The sequence below is a fragment of the Centropristis striata genome, chromosome 11 (genome assembly GCF_030273125.1).
Source record: "Centropristis striata isolate RG_2023a ecotype Rhode Island chromosome 11, C.striata_1.0, whole genome shotgun sequence".
Classification (NCBI taxonomy): domain Eukaryota; kingdom Metazoa; phylum Chordata; class Actinopteri; order Perciformes; family Serranidae; genus Centropristis; species Centropristis striata.
In genome coordinates, this window is record NC_081527.1 from 6690255 (window position 1) to 6709893 (window position 19639).

General features: G+C 37.3%; 1 protein-coding gene and 1 long non-coding RNA gene across 9 annotated transcripts in view; one reads left to right on the forward strand and one right to left on the reverse strand.

Moving 5' to 3' along the window:
* rnf220a (ring finger protein 220a) overlaps nt 1–19639 on the reverse strand; it is a 279714-nt gene that overhangs the window by 242671 nt on the left and 17404 nt on the right. For 7 of the 8 annotated variants that reach the window (XM_059344375.1, XM_059344374.1, XM_059344368.1 and 4 more), the window contains one exon: nt 16880–16997. The gene's annotated coding sequence lies outside the window, so the exon portion shown is untranslated. Of the gene's footprint in view, nt 1–16826; nt 16998–19639 lie in introns of those variants that run through there. The other variant, XM_059344369.1, reaches the window with a different exon arrangement.
* The window catches only part of LOC131980180 (uncharacterized), a 57540-nt gene continuing 40157 nt past the window's right edge, over nt 2257–19639 (forward strand). The window contains exons 1-2 of the long non-coding RNA XR_009395203.1: nt 2257–2534; nt 2636–2725. This is a non-coding gene — a long non-coding RNA (uncharacterized LOC131980180). The remainder of the gene's footprint in view (nt 2535–2635; nt 2726–19639) is intronic.

A 19639-nucleotide genomic window follows, 5' to 3' on the forward strand; every position in this document is an offset into this window, starting at 1 on the left:
TAAAGTAGCACACACTAGCGGTCCGCGGTTGTAAAAAAAAAGCAGCAGTTTCTGTGGATTTATGTTGTAAAATCTCTACTGGGTGAAAGTCTGCTGTTTGTTTGACCCTTCCTCCAACCGAAGGCGGAAATCCGCCTTTTTAAATCTGGTTCGCCGTCAATCACTACTACGTCAGCAAGATGGCGGCGGGTGCATTGCAGCGGTCGGTGAAATACGTCAATATAGCTCGTTTTTCACTGCTTGTGCACACGACCCATATGTTTTTGAGGAGAGAACATCTTAATGAAATGGTACATTTTGTAATTCTTTACCCATTAAAAACAATGTAGCAACTTTGTCTAGATTATAGTTCTATGTTACACTTATTAATCATATTCATAACGGGGCAGCGCTTGTGTTTACATTTGAAAATATACATATGAAGACATATTGTATTGTATTGTATTGTATGTAATTGCTTAGGAATATGTACATCTTTATTATTTTTTGTCAACAACATGTTTTGTTAATACAAATAAAGTTATTTCGATTGAAAATTTAAAAAATCATGACATCATCAGTTCTTTTAGGACATCAGAGAATTAGTTCCATGATGACATCATCGGTGGAACCATGGAACTGCTCGAAAGATCAGTAGAAAAATAGAATAAAACATCAAAGCAATACTTGATGTCATCATGACATCATCAGTTATTTTAGGAGATCAAGGAATTAGTTCCATGATGTCATCATGATGTCATTGTGAAGTTTATATATACGTCCACTGATCTGATGGTCTCATATCCCTGACTCAACTAGTTTTACACTGTGAGAAAGAGAACTCTTTGTTAGAAAACCAAATCAGACAACATCTGATCATACTGTTACAAGATGCAGACAACAAGAGACCCCAGAGGAAACAGAGCCTTTAGACAGCAGAACAACCGTCCGGCTCCAAACCCCAACATGTCGGAGCTGTATGCTCTCCGCCAAGAAGTCCAACATCTGAAAAACCTTCTGGGTAGAGAGAGAGCCGGCCATTTCCACGAAAAGAACAAATCAGCTCAACTCATCCAAGAGCTAGACACCACCAAGCAAGAGCTCGCTCGTCAGAAGACCCTTAAAGAAATGTTCATCAACAAGGGGAAAGAGACAAAGAAAGACCTGGAAAGACTCCAGAAATACGTCGATCCAGCAACTCTGAGCACTGCAAGGATTGCCACACAGGTGAGGGAGACCTTCAGGCAGAAGAAGAAGAAGGACCTTCACAAGGACTATGAGGAGCTGAGAGTGGCACATATTATGTTGCAAGAGAAGTTCACCACTGAACTACAAGTCGAGAAGGACAAGAACAGGCTTCTCCAAGAAGAACTGGACAACCTGAAGTCACAGCAGGAGCTCAGCCTGAAGTATGAAGCTGATGTGGTCGCTGTCAAACAGCAGGCCACCTTCCTTCAGAATGAGCTAGATCACCAAATCCAGGTTCACGCAGAGAGGGCGTCAGCCGACCAGACTCTGATCCAGAACCTGAAGGCAGAGCAGGACCAGGTCCGTGTTAAGATGCAGGAGGACTTCAGGACTCTTCAACAAAAAACCATTAAAGATCAGAGCCTTTTCCAGGAGGAGGTGGACAAGCTGGCAAATCAGCTCAGTGTTCAGTTGGCGCTCAACTTTGAGCTCTCCACCGAGCTCAAAGCGGAAAGAGTTGAAAGATCTGTCGAAGCCAACAGAGCTGAAGAAGTTGTCGACACTCCCCTGAGAAAAAGACCCAGGACAGAAGATCCACCTGAGGACCAGCAGGACGACAAGCCATGCCAGCAGGAGGTGTCCCTTCCCAGTCCACCTGTCCTGAAAAGAGTCTACCGTCTGGGGGTGAGGAGACAAGACAAGTGGAGGAGGAACAGGGACCTGAAGGACCTGGACCTGGACTAACTTACCTTTCCCTCCCAGCACCCAAGTCACAATGTCATCCGTGAAAAATGCTGAACAACATCAAGATCAACAACAACATCATCAACACAACATCAATAATAACAGATGATCATAACATCAATAAAAATCAATTAACATCACTTTGTGGGTTTAAAAAAAAAAAAAAAAAAAATCAAGAAAAAAAAAAAAAAAACCCTAAAAAAAAAAAAAACTCAAAAAAAAAAAAAAAATTCAACAAAAAAAAACAAACGAAAAAAAAAATTCAAAAAAAAAAAAAAAAAAAAATTCAACAAAAAAAAAAAAAAAATCCCAATAACTCCGCCACCAGAGTGTCTCCTGTGGGTCACTTTCGCCGGTCCCAAGCCCGGATAAAGGAGGAGGGTTGGAATTATGATGTTTGAAAAACAAGAATCATCTGAAGAAAGTTAATTTGAAGTTCTAAACATTTCTTTTTTTTAAATCACTTTTTGTCCCTCCCACAACATGATTCCTCTCTCCGGAAATAGCGGCCATCTTGAAAAGATGGCAGCCATGTTTGCTGCATTTTTTCTCAAACAGACAATAAAAATAAGAAAATAATCTTATAATCAAGAAACCACACAGGCGGAATTACCGAATTCTGAGTAAGTATTGTGTTTATTTTTAAGTATTTCTGACTTTTAGAGTACTTTAGTTTGGAGTATACTGTTATGAAATGGCTTATTTCCTCATTCTTCATTTCTAGAGAAATTCAACCACTTCTGCACAGAAAAATGAAAAAGACAATAATGGAATAGCAGATTTTGCTGATGTTTTATGGACCGGTTCATCCAAGGTAAGGTGAATGAAATGTGTGTGTGTGTGTGTGTGTGTGTTATTCAATTACTCCATTTTTTAAAATATATATGTCATTAATTTACATAATGAGCATTTGACAGAAATAGCGGCTGAATTTTTGGATGTCAAAATGCGCAAGTATCAAAAGTAAAAGTATTCGTTATACAGATTGGGTCCACTCAGATTGTTATATGTATATATATATGTACATATAACAATCTGAGTGTGTATATATATATATATATACACACAAAATATATTATTGAATTATTTGTATTGATGCATTTTTGTAAGCAGTGTTTTAATGTTGTAAAGATAGAGCTACATTTTTATGTTAAATCTCCACCTGAAAGGTAACTAAAGCTGGCAGATAAATGTAATGGAGTAGAAGTATAAAGTTACATTAAATGGTACCTCAAAATTGTACTTGTGTACAGAACCTGAGTAAATGTACTTAGTTATATTCCACCACTGCATATGACTAAGTTTACAACATAGAAAATCCTCTGTATCATTTAATTTATATCTCTGTAATAATGAAAAAGGAAATAATATATATATATATATATATATATATATATATTTATATATATACATAATATTAGCATACATTAGAATATGATGTAAAAGTCAATTTCCAGTAGTTTAAGTCAAACAGCCCCAACCAAGTATTGAGTCATATAGATGGACATACTTTTCAGAGGCCAACATTTCCATATCAAACATACTTTTTAAAATTGGTCTTTTGTAATATTAAATTTTTTTTGAGACACTGAATTTTAGGTCTTCATTAAATGTAAGCCATGATCATTATAATTAGAATAATTTAAGACATAAAATGTTTCATTCTGTATGTAATGGATCTATATAATGTGTTATTTCCACTTTTTGAATTGAATTACTGACATAAATAAACTTTTCTATGATATTCTAGTTCATTGAGATGTACCTGTATGTACCAGGAATGTGTGCTTGCAAGTATTTTTCACCATCAACACACAAATTAATGGGCTGCCAATATTCATGCAGTGCTGTTGTCTGAAAATGTCTATCATTTCTGTGGAAATAAATAATCTAAGGACTTGTATGATCTTCTCCCGTGACATGATCGTCCAACATTGCGTGTCAGCAGACTCAGGTTACCATCAGGGCTCGTTGTGTTTCTCAGCAGATTTCTTAGCATCCGTCTGAACTGAGTCATGTCCTCGTGTTATGAAACCCCTGACATCTCCTCTGAAATGACATAATGATAATGAAAAGCCGAGCTGACAGCAGAGGGCCGGGGCTGCCCTCTCACGGCCCGCTTTCACCTCTGCTTGGCCCAGTTTATCCTTAAATTGAATTCCACTTTTTTTTTTTTAAAAAGAAGGCGAGCCAGGAGCGCTGGACTGAGGGCGAGCCGAGTGGAGAGGGTGTGACAAGCTGTGGCTTTACTGCTTTGTTTATGTTGCTGCTTGGCTTGGCCATCGGGCATTCTCTTTAAATGGGGAAAGGCAGCAGAGAAGATGCTGTAGTGAAGCTTTTTTTTTAGCTGTTTGGTGTATTCTGCCCTACAAAGTCTAACTGCAGCAACTACGCAAAGAGTTAAACTGAGGAAAACGGCTTTAAAGTGTTTTTTTTTACATTTATTTCTACATGCATTGATGATGTCATTTTTATGCTCAAAAATCATGATGATTTATTTGACCTTTGACCCCAAAAACATAGTTACTGCATTGCTGTAAAAGGTTCTAATAGTAATGATAAACAGAGTGCAGTAACTACAATGTTGTTGTCTTCGTTCAGCTTTTATATTCAGTTTTCAGTGAATTAATCATGTCTTTATCGGACTTTTTTGTATATAGTTTTATTATATTTAATTTTTTACCTTTGTATATGTTCATATTTGTATCTTATGTTTACATTTTCAAGTTCCAAAACAGTTAATTGAGCATATTTGTGGTTTTTATTGTAGTAAATAGTATACATTTTCAACTCAGATTTCATGATTTTTGAGCTCAATATTTTGATAAAGTAGGTTAAAGTGAGAAAATAACTGTCAGATCATGTAGGTGAAGAAAAAATGGATACCAAATATGGATATAACAAAAATGTATGTGGTACATGAAGGGCAAAATCAAAAGTATTCAAAAACGGCCAAAATAGGCTCAAACCCCAAAGGGTTAAAAGTGTTTAACAACTATATTCAAATATTTGCGTATTATAGACTTGATTATATAAAGTGATGCTATATTTTGGTCTTAATATATTTTTTATCTCGCCTTTTTACTTGAGCACACTTTCCCCTTCAAATAAACTGATCATTTCTATTATTTTTATGTTTAAATGAGTATATATCCAAAGCAAACTGTGGTAAGTGCAATTACTGCTTTGGTTTTGAGTTGAATTTTGTAGTTACTGCAATGTTTATATCATTATTTCTCTGAAATAAAGCAAAATTGAAAACTTTGTCACAAGATAAAACAGACATCGGGGAGTTCATTCTGACCAAAAATGTAACTGTTACTGCAGTTAAGCTTTGTGGGGCAGCAAACACAGATAAAGAAAAGGTTTCCTAGCAGGCAGCTCTTGTCTGTTTTATGACTTGAACCCATAATCCTTTGATATTTTAAAGCAGCTCAAACTTGACCCTTCCTACCACCCAGTGACTGAAGTAATACCCTGTTAGGTCCTTTACACCACGTGGGACTTAATTCCTTAAACAAACCATGTTTGAGTGTGATTTACAGCTAATCTGGACAGGCGACGGTCATTTCTATCTCTCCTTTAATAATTTACGATTGGTGGAATTTATAGCGCCGGCTCCCCAGCCGTGCATGCCGCCAAATCCATATGTCTGTAATATAATGAGATTTAAGCGCAGCGAGATTATAAATTATGGTGTGATTTGTTCTCTCGCTGTTTTGTCAGGGCATAGCCTTTGAGTGTGTGTGTGTGTGTGTGTAGCTTGGGGACATGGCTGGCATTTGGCTGCCACGACGCTCTAATTGCTGACGTACACACAGATAGATGGGACCTGATGGTTGGTGTCGCCACATGAGGGAGGGAGGAGAAGTGAGGGACGAAAGGGGATAAGAGAGGAAGAGGGATAGCTGACTGGAGGAGGAGGAGGAGGAGGAGGAGGAGGAGGAGAGGGAAGTGGAGCACGGATGGATGGATAGATGGATGGAGAGACAAGTGAGGAGGACAGATATTGTCTTGTGGCGGGAGGCGCAGCTGCCAGCAGCTACATGGCCGGGCGGTTAACCACACTCAAGGAGCCACATTTAGAGAAAGAGGGAGCAGAGAGACGGAGAGAAGGAGGGACACAGACTCCTCCGCCACATTCATCTCTCAGCTCTCAGATCCGTTGCTCCAGGGAGCTGTTGGAAAATGAAGAATTACATGGCCCTGATCAGATTACATTACAGAACAAGTGATTACATGCATTTGACTCTTGTACAAAAGAACAAAAAAAAAAGAAGGAAGGGAAAGGAAACATACATGATCTGATTAATTATGTAATTATGTGGTATTTGTTCTGGCTATGATACATGGGCAACACTCTGAGGGGAGCTGGATGGGTAATTTCATCAATGTTTCACTGCTTGCCTTCTAAAGCTGCTTTAATATGAATGCTGATTTTTTTTTTTTTGTTCAGTCGTCACTTACTGACTTGACTGCTGCTTGGTATATTTGGCTGGATTCCATATAGAAAGGTGGGGGAAATAAATAAGAGCTGATGAATATTTATAAGAGAAATATATAGAGAACACAAAAAGGCTGAAATGCTCCCAAGTTTCTATGTTCAGATTCAGAGTAACAAGTGCTAGGACAACGAAATTAGCCATCAACCTGTCCAAAACGTACACTTAACACACATACAATATGACAGAGTTGGACAGGACAGGGAGACAGAGATGGAAGTAAAGAAATACAGCACAACGTGAGGAGAGGACAGATATGCAGATTGTTTGATTAAGAGTCATAATAAATGTGTTCACTTTATAAAATAACTATTCGATAACCCCCGAACTATGTGAACTATGTTGCTCAACACTTCGTTAGCAATCACAACTAGCAACGGGAGAACTGTAAAGCTTTTAGGGTTTTCATTTAGCAGGAAACCCTGGAATGCCCTGCTTATCCTGCTGCCCCCGCGACCCGGCCCCGGATAAGCGGAAGAAAATGGATGGATGGGATGGAGGAAAGCCTGTATTTCCGACAGAAGTCCAAAGGCTGCTAAAAACCAGCAGGGACTTTAACAAAACAAGATGCAGACAATTCTCATTGGCAGTTTATCTACTACCAACGCTTTGTCACATCGTCATACCGATGAGAGGTGTGAATCAGTCTATCGGCCCCACGACACGATTTTATACTTGAGTCATGAAACGATATTATTGTGATTTTAAGCATTTTGCGATATTGTGAGTATTTGGATACAATATATTGGGATTTAACTGTTTAACCCTCTGAAGTCCACGAAAGCACCAGAGCATGATTTCTTTATGATGTCATGACGTAACAACGAAGCAGCATGGAGCTTCAGCTTCCCTCCAAAGTTTTGGCTTTTCCAGAAGTTTCCATGTCCAATTTAGTGCGTCAACTATTTTTCAGCGACGGTAAAAAACATCACGACCAAGTATAACATGATTTTACTTTTTTTTGCAGAGATTTTTCAAATTTTGCAGTGGGTGTTTCAATTTAATGCTTTAATGCTAATGCTAATGTTTTTAATGCAATATTTTGTGTTTACTGTTATTTTGTGTTTTTTTTTCTTCCATTTTTTTGTTATTTTTTTGTCAATTTTTTTGTGTTATCAGGTGAGGTTGTGCTGAAAAAGATGATACCAGCAGGGCATGGTAATCATTATTTAAGTTGAAAAAGAGTCAAAACCAACAAAATATCCCCAAACTCCAAAGGGTTAACCCTTTGATGCACAACATGGGTCTAACATGACCCGACAGTTTTTATGTTCTATATCTTTCCAATAAATTATTTTCATCATTCAGTTTGTTTTTGATTATCACACATCCTAATTTTATGTTTTCCTTTATTCATTTTTGAATAAAATCTTTTTTGTCACTACTATTCTAATGCACAACATGCTAAGTAGCTTGTTAAGCTAACTACTTAGCTCACTTCCTGGCTAAGTATTTAAATAAGTAGCTTGTTAAGCTAACTACTTAGCTAACTTCCTGGCTAAGTATTTAACTAAGTAGCTTGTTAAGCTAACTACTAAGCTAACTTCTTGGCAAAGTAGTTAGCTTAGCAAGCTACTTAGCCAAGTAGTTAGCTATGTAATAATACAAAAGCTTTTTTTCTTCATAAAGTATGAGAGGCAAAATGGAAATAATGATCTGTTGTTATCAAAAATAAGATATTTAAAGAATGCTTGGAATATTCAATGAAAAATAAGTTGATATCAAAAGATAGAGCACAGAAACACACAGCAGCATTAAATAACATGATAAATGAATGCAGATCATTTTAGACCCATGTTGTGCATACTTAATATGCCGTTAAAAATGTTATCATGAGTGCAACTAAAACTATTAATAAACTATTGATTATAATTGAATTGCTTGTTAATGGTAAAGTCACTATAAGCTTACACTAATATACCATCTATTAGCCATTTATAAATGATTTAGTTAGTTAAACATAAATAAATTATGTATTTACCATTCTAAATGGCCTATATACGGTTTATAAATGATGATTAAAGATTATCTGTTTACCATTTATAAATGATGGTTATTGTAAAGTGTTACCAAACATAAAAAAAATATCTGAAGATAATACTGGTGCAAAAATACAGGTTGAAATATTGTGTTGGCTTCAAGAGCGGGAAACATCAGAGTGTATTTCCTCCCTCGTCGCTCTGGTCGCTCCGTCATCTTCAAACATCCGCGGGGAGTGACTTGTTATTTGCTCTGAGCTGTCTGCATGGTTTGGCTTTTTGATTAGAGAGAGACAGAAAGAAAGAGAGCGGGAGACACAGAGAGAGAGAGCGGAGATAGTGAAGAGAGAGACAGTCTTGAGGCACATGTCAAGCAGTGTCACAGATAATCACACATTGTCTTAAAATAGCTTTGAAAATGACAGTGTTGGGGGTGGGCTGGGGGGTGGGGGGTGGGGGGTGATGTTGGGGTTTAGGGGGGCGTGAGAGATGCATCAAAGCACATGTAGCGTAATTAAAGACCAGATAAAGTTAATTTCTGACAACTCCCTGGGGGAACATTTATCAAGGGCAACATATAAAAAATGTCTTATCTGTGAGAAATAAGAAGCGAGCTCGGGGGTTACATGAGTATCTAACATACATCTGCTTTGTTCTCTCAAACAGAGATAAATATAAGGGGGGTTACCACGGTGACAGATAGAAAAAGAGTAATTTCCTCAGTCAGTCAGGTGAAGATGGTGAAGTGGCCTCCTTCTATCATCATCTACCCAGTAAAACCATCCTATTTCATAGTCCAAGTAATCTCCATATTACTGCTTCCACTGAAACCGTCCCTGGGTGATTCTCATGAACATGGTGCACTCACAGCAATAATCCAAGAGCATTGAATACATATTTTTTGTTGACCCTTTATAACCTATACAATCTAAAGTCACTGTTTAATATGAATGTATTATCTTTTAAAATAATTTTAAGGTATTTTCTGACATTTTTGGAGATATTGTGAGCTAAATTCATTACTGTAACATATTCTTAAATTAAATAAAAAACAACGAAAGGTTTTTTTTTCTTTGGCAAGCACTTAAATGTGCTCGAGGGTAGCTGGTATCACCAAAATGTATTTTATTAAAATAATCCCCTTTTGTAATGCAAACGATTCTATCATTAACGTAACATTTAACCATTTTTTCCTCATCAATTTTCATTCAGATTTTGTTCTTTATACGTTGTTAAAAAGCATTATATTTGATAATATTCTGTTAAATTATACATTTCAAACAAATGTATGTTTATTTTTATAAACTTATTAAATATTTATTGTATATAAGTGTGGGGAAACCATGACATTTTTATCTGGATGCATTACAGTAATTAAATTGTGAATAAAAAATATGTAAAAAATACAGAAAATATTACTTTAACACAAAACAATGAATTGTCTATATTGGTTTTATTGTTCATTCACATAAAAGTGAAATATATTTAGTTTAATAAAGCATGTCCTTATAATCGTCACAGACATAGCTTAGACTGGCTTCATGAGAATGCTGGGGACGTATTCTATATAATGGTCAAAACCACAGGAGATGCATCAACTGGCTTCGAGATTTAAATCATTGTGTGGGTGTTTGATCACACTCAGATTCATGTTTGCCTGAGCCAGAAAATCCACATCTGGGGTTTGGATTTTTATTTATTTTTGTATAGCAACAAAAAATAGCTCATACTTTGTCTTTAATGGACTAAAACATGCCAAAGGACAGTGTTTATGTAGTTGTGATTCATTTTATTATTGGTTAATCTTTCACTGAGGCTGTTAGCCTACAATACTTTAAGATAAATTTGGAGCTAATGTTTGTATCATCTATATTGAATATTTTATATTGTATTCTTATTGTCTCTTGAATTCTCTTATTTCGCAAATTATGACTAGTTACTAATTGTATTGGTGTTGTGCTGCTGCTGGAATTGCCAATTCCCTGAGGGAACCTTAGATTTAAAAAGTTCCTATCTATCTATCTATCTATCTATCTATCTATCTATCTATCTATCTATCTATCTATCTATCTATCTATCTATCTATCTATCTATCTATCTATCTATCTATCTATCTATCTATCTATCTATCTATCTATCTATCTATCTATCTATCTATCTATCTATCTATCTATCTATCTATCTATCTATCTATCTATCTATCTATCTATCTATGTGGTTAATGATGTGAATGGAGACTAAACTACTTGGTTTATGAAATGATAATAATTTGGATTAAAATAAGTATGTTTGTTACATAAGTGAAGTAAATGACTTGTGTTACAAGTTAAGTCAGGCATGGAGGTCAAAATAAGTCAAAGTTGAGTCTTGGTTGAGTTTTTTTTTTTAACCCAAAACATTCACCCAGACCTCCACGTAGTGATGTCCAAATGAAGCCTCATGAACTTTTTTCTGTACTAGCTGGCGGTCTCTGTCCAACAAAGGGTTAAAAGCACACTGAATTAGCCTTTCTTGAGCCTTTTTCTTTAACCCATTGACGCCTAAAACTTCCTGTAAAACCTCTGGGCGATTTTAAAATCAGCCCCTAAAACCTGAAGTTTTTCTGGAAATTCAACAGAAGTGTCAACGATTCTACTAAATAATAGATTTTCAGCCTCTGTAGCAGATAGAAATTAAATTCAAAAAGTATTTGAGAGCTTATACAAATACTACAAAACGACGTATCCGCTTTCCAGGCTTCAATGGGTTAAACCAAAAACACCATCTAGTGGGGTCAACAAATACAACTAATGGTTCATGAAGCTTCATTTGGACATCACTAGTAACTAACTGGTCATACCAGACCAAGTCAGGATGCAGCAGCAACCCCCATGAGAGTCATTAATTGAGTGTTTTTTTCTTCTTATGATGTCAACCTTTAATGTGTTTAATGCGCTTGAAATACTGCATGTATGAGACTTGTTTTTCCTCAACATATGTACAGACTGCTTGAAAATATAAGTTGCTTTGATAAACTAACAGTTGAAACATTTTTCCCTTCAGTGTCAGCTGTCAATTTAGATAAAAAAATAAATAAAAAGAATATTTCGCTGTAAATGATAGACGTTAGAATAAACAAACAGAGCAGACCTTTGTGACTCTTGCGGCCGCTTTTATTTTTTTCGCTGGAATGATTTGTCCATCTACTCTATAGCCAGCAGAAGCTGGTAGTTAAGCTAAAAATAATGTTTATTCCTGCAGACGTTTAATGGTCCGTCAAATGGGATAACAAGGACGGCTGATTTGTGGGCCTTTCTCTGCAATTACCCAGCCTTCCCACTTCCTCCCTGTTTAAATTAAACAAGCCATTGATTTTATGCTGAATATTATTGTGCCATATTCCTCAAGAGTGCTTTTGATAGAGATATGGAGTGATTGGACTCAGAGACACTCAAAGACAGAGAGATATAAAGAGACTGAAGCAAAGCTATGAGGGGAGAGAAGAGGGGAAGGGAGAGCCGGTCTGTGATTCGTTTTTAAAAACATTTTGATAAAAATTTACATTTTGTAAGTATATTTACATTAATGCTTCTTCTGATTCACTCGTTACATCTACAGACACTGATATTAATAAAACGAGACCATGAACACCTTGCAGAGATGGAATGTAACTAAGTACATTTACTCAAGTACTTTACTGCCCTACAAAGTCAAACTGCAGCAACTATGCAAAGGGTAAAACTGAGAAAAACTTAGTTTTTTAACGTTTTTTATCTGTTTGTTTTTGATCATCATACATCCTAATTTTATGTTTTCCTTTATTATTTTTTTTAATACAACCCCTTTTTGTGTCACTACTCTAGCTTGTTAAGCCAACTACTATAGCTATCTTCTTGGTTGAATAGTTAGCTAAGTAGCTTGTTGAGCTAACTACTTAGCTAACTTCTTGGCTAAGTAGCTTGCAAAGCTTACTACTTAGCAAACTTCTTGAGTATTTAGCTAAGTAGATTGCAAGCTAACTACTTAGCTAACTTCTTGGCTAAGTAGTTAGCTTAGAAAGCTACTTAGCCAAGTAGTTAGCTATGTAATAATACAAAAACGTTTTTTCTTCATAAAGTATGAGAGGCAAAATGGAAATAATGGTCTGTTGTTATCAAACAAGATAATTAAAGAATACTTGGAATATTCAAACATAAAACAAGTTGATATCAAAAGTTAGAGCACAGAAACACACAGCAGCATTAAATAACATGGGGAATGAATGCGGGTCATTTTTGACCCATGTTGTGTATTAGAAGGGACGTCAATATGGTGTGCATCAAAGGGTTAACAACTCTATTCAAAGATTTGTATATTTTAGACTTAATATAATCAAGTAATGTTAAATTTTAGTCTTATTATAATTTTATCTCACTTTTTTACTTAATCACTATCTAGTTAATAATTTCCCTACCAAATACACTTATAATTTCTATTATTCTTGTCTTCACTATTCAACACAATGAAGAAATACAAGGCTACACTGGATCACAGTCAAAGTGAAGTTTAGTTTTGAGGTTTTTTGTAGTTTTTTTTTTTTTTGAGGATTCTGTGCAGAAGTGGTTGAATTTGTCTAGAAATTGAGAATGAGGAAATAAGCCATTTCATAACAGTATACTCCAAACTAAACTACTCTAAAAGTCAGAAATACTTAAAAATAAACACAATACTTACTCAGAATTCGGTAATTCCGCCTGTGTGGTTTCTTGATTAGATGATTATTTTCTTATTCTTATTGTCTGTTTGTGAAAAAATGCAGCAAACATGTCTGCCATTTTTTCAAGATGGCCTTCAGGAGAGAGGAATCATGTTGTGGGAGAGACAAAAAGTGGTTAAAAAAAACTAAAAATGTAAGAACTTCAAATTAACTTTCTTCTGTTAATTCTTGTTTTTCAAACATCATAATTCCAACCCTCCTCCTTTATCCGGGCTTGGGACCGGCGAAAGTGACCCGCAGGAGACACTCTGGTGGCGGAGTTATTGGGATTTTTTTTTTTTTTTTTTTTTTTCTTGGGGGGGGGGATTTTTTTTTTTTTGAGTTTTTTTGAGTTTTTTTTTTGTTTTGTTGATTTTTTTTTTTTTTTTTTTTTAAGTTTTGTTGATTTTTTCACGGATGACATTGTGACTTGGGTGCTGGGAGGGAAAGGTAAGTTAGTCCAGGTCCAGGTCCTTCAGGTCCCTGTTCCTCCTCCACTTGTCTTGTCTCCTCACCCCCAGACGGGAGACTCTTTTCAGGACAGGTGGACTGGGAAGGGATGCCTCCTGCTGGCACGGCTCGTCGTCCTGCTGGTCCTCAGGTGGATCTTCAGTCCTGGGCCTTTTTCTCAGGGGAGTGTCGACAACTTCTTCAGCTCTGTTGGCTTTGACAGATCTTTCAACTCTTTCAGCTTTGAGCTCGGTGGAGAGCTCAAAGTAGCACAAAGTAGCAACATTGTTTTTAATGGGTAAAGAATTACAAAATGTACCATTTCATTGAGATGTTCTCTCCTCCAAAAAGTATGGGTCGTGTGCAGAAGCAGCGAAAAACGAGCTATATTGACGTATTTCACCGACCGCTGCAATGCACCCGCCGCCATCTTGCTGACGTAGTAGTGATTGACGGCGAACCAGATTTAAAAAGGCGGATTTCCGCCTTCGGTTGGAGGAATGGTCAAACAAACAGCAGACTTTCACCCAGTAGAGATTTTACAACATAAATCCACAGAAACTGCTGCTTTTTTTTACAACCGCGGACCGCTAGTGTGTGCTACTTTAAGAGCGTGCCGCTGTACTGTGAAAGTGAGTCACGATACCTACATACGTGTGGTAATGTGTGGTACTGACACACAACATATTCTGTCATTTAGGTTGGAGATCTTGTTGCCAACTCCAATTCTAGATGAAACAATTGGAATAAAAAGCATGAATTTCAAATGTCAATATCTATTTACTCCTGTTACATTTTATCCATAAAATGTTTGAACTTCCCTATCATGTAAAACAGGGATTCCCAAAGTGTGGTGCGTGGACCCCTGGGGGTGCACGAGCTGCCGCAAGGGGTGCGTGAAATGAAAAATGTAATGGCGGTCTGATAATTTCACAATTACATTTTTTCCCCACACAATAATGAAGTGTAAATAAACATTTCCTTTGTAAAATGTAAAATCAGAAACTTTAATATTAATTAATAAATAAATGCAGGTTATTCAAAATGCATTTCATCTCAAAATGAAACGTAGAAATGATCTTCTTTCATATTTCCAACCTGTGTTATGATGACGTGGTTGTTTAGCTCCACGCTCATTTAAACTTGCTGCAATTTTTGTTCAACGTGGCTCAAAATATTCTAACATTTTCCCAACTTATGTGCTTTCTCCTCAGTATTTTTAGGAACTAGACATCTCTGACGCACTGAATTGGGATTAATCTGATTGATTGATTGATTGTTTGAGTGTTTAGAATCACTGCAGGAAAACAAAGCCAAGCCGAAACAGTACGCCCAACTCACCCCTGATGCAGGGTGCTTGCAAGTTCAGCCATAAAGCTCTAAAGCATATTTTCCATTCAGCATCTTGCAGCAATAACAAGTTTTTTTTCTAAAAATAAGGGATATGTATTTCACCTGGCTTTTTTCCTGAAAGAATGCGAAAATGTGTTATTAAATTTACAGAAATTTATTTAAAGATGGATAAAAAACGTCACCTTCTGGCACTGATACTTTTGAATTTCAATCCCCAGAAATCTTGTGTTCTGTTAAGTGCACACAGACACTCACACAGCCAGTAAATTCTGATTCTCTTCCACTGTATTAATCATGCTTCTGCAGGCGATAACCTTTCATTGTTGTGTCCTCAAGAAAAAATGAGATCACCTTTGACAGGTTCATCATGGAGGCCTTCTCGAGCCATTTTGCCTGACTTGGCGGCCTGACAGTCAGCGACTCTATTAGCCATGTGTTTTCATCCAAAACACAGAGCTGTGTTAGCCTGGTTTCTAAGCACATGCACACGAGCAGACACAGCAGTCACTAAGGAGTGAAGATTACACAGAGAAGTCAAGTGACAAATTCAAGTGGCCAGAAGAAATATCAATTCATTTAGGACCAGTGAGCAGCAAGCCAGCTGTCAGAGGGAGACGGAGAGAGAGATCAAAAGGGCTTAGCCCCGATATGACAGATGCATTAGAGACGAGAGCACGACAGTTAATTTTGTGCGTCTGAGTGCGAGTGTGTGTTTGTTCTGCAGAATCTCCGGTGTGTCTTTGTGGAAGTCAACCAGTCAAGTGGTCAGACCTATCCATTGTGTTTAAGAATAACAAAGAAAGATAAATGTGGACATGGGGAGCTCCATTTGGAGTGTGTCTCTTCAAGTTTAAAGATAAAACCCAGCCTGTAAATGTTGACACTGGTAAACATAGTCATTAGGTATGACCTGTACAGTCTCTAGGCTTGCTTTTTGCTTTTAGTCTCATGTGCAGCTACAAACAATATTAAAAATATTCATACTGAAACCTCAACAGTAAAGACAAAGGGGTCATTGGTCCTGGTGCTCCAAAGAGACTCAGACTGACATTTGCACTGGATGGACCAACGACCAATAAAAGCAAAGAAACATGGCGTAGTGCTGAGCAATGGATAAATGTAAGAAGACTACAGCATGCAGAGATGAGCTGTGATTGTAGCATCAATTTATCTGTGATATTGTTGAAGTTTTTGCCATCAGAAATTAAAGACAAAAGGTTTTTGTTCTTGGCGTGGGAACCAGATGAATGGGCTCAAGTTTTATTTGCTCTGGCGGATGCATTTGCAATTTGGTCTAGCGGCTTCAACCGAAAGTTCCACATCAGCTGCAACCATATTTGTTGTTTTCAGAAATGCTTGAATGGCGGTCCACTGTATAGTCTATGTCAGAACTACGTCCAATATAAGATAAATGGTGGAAATTAGCCCGTCAGATCTCACATTGCTGGAAAATCTGCCAGAGCAAATAAAGCATGACCTCGCAGATTCATCTGGTTCCCAGGCAAGAGAATGTAGCCCCTTACTTGGCAGTGTTATAAACTCCATGGATATTTTTTCCTATTGGTTTGTGTCCAAGTCAGGTGACTTTCAAGGTTCCGGCATTCAGGCGGACAGTTCTCTCATTTTTTGTGAAATATACAATTTTTTGACTTCTGCATAAAAATGGATTTTGATTACATTTCTAGCGAGAAATATATGTTTTATTTTCTAAATATTCACTCAGTGAATGTACATAATATATATAAATATCCATGGAATAGCCACGGAATATGACTGTCATTAACTTGCATTGTAGCGGAATCCGTGTCTGTTTCACGGAAATTTGAGTGATTCCGTGGCTATTTCACGGATTCCTGTGAGACCATGTTGCCTCAACCATGGTCATTAACTTCACAAGGTGTATGGGTCAACCCCTACCTTAAACATCTGGGAGGACTGGGAATCGGATCAAGATGCCCCATGGAGCTCACCTATGGAGATACTCTGTCCAACTAGGCTCCAAGACCACAGGCCAGATCCAGAACATCCTGAAAGGTTGACGTCCCATCTGGCATCTGCCCAGATAGAGCAGGAGGACATGTCCCAGACCTGGAGAGCAATGGAAAACCATCCAGCTGAGTTATACTGCAGAGGAATATTCAGTCCTGCTGCTGCATTGACATGCATTATATGCAAGTTAATCCATAGATTATCGATCTTCACCCATGTTTATAGCATTCATCTTGAATAGGAATCAAGCCATAGTCTAATCCATGTTTTATAGTTACCATATTGTCATTGTAGTAAACGTGTTTGCCCATAATGGCCATGTGATGGAAATAATAGTAAAATCAGAGCAACACTGGCTATAATGGGAATAGTGCTGCTTATGGTTAAATCAATATTCATGTAAATATTAAGCCAATATTTTGTGAGAGGCAATTACCGCTGTAGTGAAATGGTGTCATTGTGTGCGAGACAAAATGACTTGGAAGTGTAGAACATTTTGATTAAGGCCTTTTCAAGGTGATCTCGGGACATTTTTATGTGTCACTTCTTCCCTCCTCTCTTCCCGTCTCTCTCGTTTCTTGGATGAAAGAAAAGGAGTGTACACATGTTGAAGTGTGCTGACATGTCCTTGTGGAGGGATTTCAACCATGATGCTAATAACAATAATTAGCTCCTAAGTGTTTGTGGAGGGGGGGTAGAGACATGAATATTCTCTCATTGCTGGTGTGTGTATTGTGTGTGGTGTGTGTTTGTATGTGTGTGTGTGTGTGTGTGTGTGTGTGTGTGTGTGAGAGAGAGATTGAGGACAAATGGCTTCCCCTTGTCTTTTTAAAAGAACAAATTAGCCATAATTGCTTGTTTCAGGGGTCTGGGGATGAAGGCAGCTTTTTGCTACTTCATTATGCTTGTTTTAACGCGCCAAGATCACACACACACACACACACACACACACACACACACACACACACACACACACACACACACACACACACACACACACACACACACACACACACACACACACACACACACACACACACACACACACACACACACACACACACACACACACACACAGTTGGACCATTGAATCTATTAACAACATAATATTGTGACTATTTATGAGCAACACAGCAATTAAATTGAATCAGAGTACATTTACTTCATAATGAAAATTGCTGAGTTACCATGAATAGAAAAGGGAAATAGCACTGAATGCAACTGTTTATGAGCAAAACTCCTATTAGAATAATTAGAGGTTGAAATGTTAAGCTAGCGCAAGCAAAGAATCCTTCTGTTTAATTGAAATACATTGGGATTAATACATTTCATCTTTTACTCGGAGTGAATACATAGGAACTGAATCCATACACCACTTAAAGCAATCAAGGGGAGGACATTTTCTGATGTGCAAAGACAGACTCTCCCATCAGCTTTGATTAGTGTTACAGTCCGTCTTTCTCGGCCGTTAGATATTTGAGAAATTATTATTAATAACAAAATAATTTCCACAGATTAACCCCATTCTGGCTCTATTCCTGATCTCCCGGCCTTTAGGAAATTGATCCGGGGAAAGATTGATGGCTCTCCGGCTGTTTTAAAACGTTTGTCCTTGCGGGTCTGTTTTGTTCTCTTCGACTTCTATTGTACCGGAGTTCCATTTCCAGACGTCTGTTTAATGATGCAGATGTATCTCTGAATGTGACATTGAAACAAACTCAAAGTACGTTTGAGATTTTTAAAAGCACTAAATTCTCCTATTTGATGTTGTGTGTTTAAGGGATTTTTGGTCTACTACGGATTATTACATGAGACATGAACATGTTTATTCATTAGTTGGTCACCCATACACTGGTTTCTACCAAAAATGTAACCCATTTAAGCCTAAAACACCTGAAAACAATGCCTGTAAAACCTATGGCCAATTTTAAAATAACCCCCTAAAACCTGAAGTTTTTCTGGAAATTCAGCAGAAGTGTCAACGCTTCCGACTAAATAATAGATTGTTCAGCCTCTGTAGCAGATAGAAATGAAATTCAAAATGTATTTGAGAGCTTATAGCTGTTATATCTGAGCTCCCTCCGCTATAGTCGTCTTCCGCCATGATTTCAGTTCTGGAAAAGTCCCATGTTGCATTGCGACACTCCCACATGTATTCTGATGCATTTGATTGGAGAGAAGAGAAAATAGGTGGAAAAAACTACAAGTACTACAAAACGATGCTTTCCAGGCTTAAATCGGTGAACATGAGCAAGTAACGGAATAGATTTCTGTTGCATTTGACTAAATGCCACCAAAACCGTCCCAACAAAAAACATTAAAAAACCCCACTTCAGCCCTGCTATCTGTCATGTGTTGGCTTTGAGTAAAACCCAGAAACTCAGATCTGGATGTTTTGGTGGGAAAAATCTGTATAAGCACAACTATACTCAGTCTAAGACCACCTTTCTGTTAAGACATAAACAAGAGACAATGGGAGAGGTGAGGGGTGTGGCATTCAGCAAAGGTTAGAGGCTGGGGTCGACCCAGGGAAGATATAGTTATATGGTACGGATCTTAATCACGAGGCCACCAAGATAGTTCTTGAATGAGGCTCAGTCCAGTCCATGTTTATTTGGGTTTAGCAGAATAAATCAATTAAAGTTTTAAAGTCAGTGACATGAAACAATATCACAACTTTATTCTTATAAATATACACCAAAGCAACGCAAGACAACACCATTGACTACAGGCTCTTCAAT